Below are 2,500 nucleotides of genomic sequence, written 5' to 3'. Positions count from 1 at the left end.
GACCGAGATGCCTACTACCTGTTGACGACCGTGAAGCCTACTACCTGTTGACGACCGTGATGCCCACTACCTGTTGACGACCGTGATGCCTACTACCTGTTGACGACCGTGATGCCTACTACCTGTTGACGACCGTGATGCCTACTACCTGTTGACGACCGTGATGCCTACTACCTGTTGACGACCGTGATGCCTACTACCTGTTGACGACCGTGATGCCTACTACCTGTTGACGACCGTGATGCCTACTACCTGTTGACGACCGTGATGCCTACTACCTGTTGACGACCGTGATGCCTACTACCTGTTGACGACCGTGATGCCTACTACCTGTTGACGACCGTGATGCCTACTACCTGTTGACGACCGTGATGCCTACTACCTGTTGACGACCGTGATGCCTACTACCTGTTGACGACCGTGATGCCTACTACCTGTTGACGACCGTGATGCCCACTACCTGTTGACGACCGTGATGCCTACTACCTGTTGACGACCGTGATGCCTACTACCTGTTGACGACCGTGATGCCTACTACCTGTTGACGACCGTGATGCCTACTACCTGTTGACGACCGTGATGCCTACTACCTGTTGACGACCGTGATGCCCACTACCTGTTGACGACCGTGATGCCTACTACCTGTTGACGACCGTGATGCCTACTACCTGTTGACGACCGTGATGCCAACTCCCTGTTGACGACCGTGATGCCGACTACCTGTTGACGACCGTGATGCCTACTACCTGTTGACGACCGTGATGCCTACTACCGGTTGACGACCGTGATGCCTACTACCTGTTGACGACCGTGATGCCGACTACCTGTTGACGACCGTGATGCCTACTACCTGTTGACGACCGTGATGCCTACTACCTGTTGACGACCGTGATGCCTACTACCTGTTGACGACCGTGATGCCTACTACCTGTTGACGACCATGATGCCTACTACCTGTTGACGACCATGATGCCTACTACCTGTTGACGACCATGATGCCTACTACCTGTTGACGACCATGATGCCTACTACCTGTTGACGACCATGATGCCTACTACCTGTTGACGACCGTGATGCCTACTACCTGTTGACGACCGTGATGCCTACTACCTGTTGACGACCGTGATGCCTACTACCTGTTGACGACCGTGATGCCTACTACCTGTTGACGACCGTGATGCCTACTACCTGTTGACGACCGTGATGCCTACTACCTGTTGACGACCGTGATGCCTACTACCTGTTGACGACCGTGATGCCTACTACCTGTTGACGACCGTGATGCCTACTACCTGTTGACGACCGTGATGCCTACTACCTGTTGACGACCGTGATGCCTACTACCTGTTGACGACCGTGATGCCTACTACCTGTTGACGACCGTGATGCCTACTACCTGTTGACGACCGTGATGCCTACTACCTGTTGACGACCGTGATGCCTACTACCTGTTGACGACCGTGATGCCTACTACCTGTTGACGACCGTGATGCCTACTACCTGTTGACGACCGTGATGCCTACTACCTGTTGACGACCGTGATGCCTACTACCTGTTGACGACCGTGATGCCTACTACCTGTTGACGACCGTGAAGCCTACTACCCGTTGACGACCGTGATGCCTACTACCCATTGACGACCGTGATGCCTACTACCTGTTGACGACCGTGATGCCTACTACCTGTTGACGACCGTGATGCCTACTTCCTGTTGACGACCGTGATGCCTACTACCTGTTGACGACCATGATGCCTACTACCCGTTGACGACCGTGATGCCTACTACCTGTTGACGACCGAGATACCCACTACCTGTTGACGACCGAGATACCCACTACCTGTTGACGACCGAGATACCCACTACCTGTTGACGACCGAGATACCCACTACCTGTTGACGACCGTGATGCCCACTACCTGTTGACGACCGTGATGCCCACTACCTGTTGACGACCGTGATGCCCACTACCTGTTGACGACCGTGATGCCCACTACCTGTTGACGACCGTGATGCCCACTACCTGTTGACGACCGTGATGCCCACTACCTGTTGACGACCGTGATGCCCACTACCTGTTGACGACCGTGATGCCCACTACCTGTTGACGACCGTGATGCCCACTACCTGTTGACGACCGTGATGCCCACTACCTGTTGATGACCGATGATGCCCACTACCTGTTGACGACCGTGATGCCCACTACCTGTTGACGACCGTGATGCCCACTACCTGTTGACGACCGTGATGCCCACTACCTGTTGACGACCGTGAAGCCTACTACCTGTTGACGACCGTGATGCCCACTACCTGTTGACGACCGTGATGCCCACTACCTGTTGACGACCATGATGCCCACTACGTGTTGACGACCATGATGCCCACTACCTGTTGACGACCGAGATACCCACTACCTGTTGACGACCGAGATACCCACTACCTGTTGACGACCGAGATACCCACTACCTGTTGACGACCGAGATACCCACTACCTGTTGACGAC

The 2,500-nt window shown here is 54.6% G+C and overlaps 1 long non-coding RNA gene across 2 annotated transcripts in view; it reads right to left on the bottom strand.

Annotated features, from left to right (window-relative positions):
• The window catches only part of LOC138852273 (uncharacterized), a 2,096-nt gene extending 183 nt beyond the window's left edge, over nucleotides 1-1,913 (bottom strand). Inside the window, exons 1-3 of one of the 2 annotated variants that reach the window (XR_011391625.1) lie at nucleotides 1,787-1,913; nucleotides 799-1,058; nucleotides 602-616 (exon numbers count right to left, since the gene is read on the bottom strand). This is a non-coding gene — a long non-coding RNA (uncharacterized lncRNA). Of the gene's footprint in view, nucleotides 1-601; nucleotides 617-798; nucleotides 1,059-1,786 lie in introns of those variants that run through there. The other variant, XR_011391626.1, reaches the window with a different exon arrangement.
• Between the last annotated feature and the right edge of the window lie 587 nt (nucleotides 1,914-2,500).

Source organism: Cherax quadricarinatus, unplaced genomic scaffold (genome assembly GCF_038502225.1).
Source record: "Cherax quadricarinatus isolate ZL_2023a unplaced genomic scaffold, ASM3850222v1 Contig6243, whole genome shotgun sequence".
In the NCBI taxonomy this organism is placed as follows: domain Eukaryota; kingdom Metazoa; phylum Arthropoda; class Malacostraca; order Decapoda; family Parastacidae; genus Cherax; species Cherax quadricarinatus.
The sequence above is the reverse complement of the archived record's forward strand: the minus strand, read 5'-3'. Positions and strand labels throughout refer to the sequence as shown.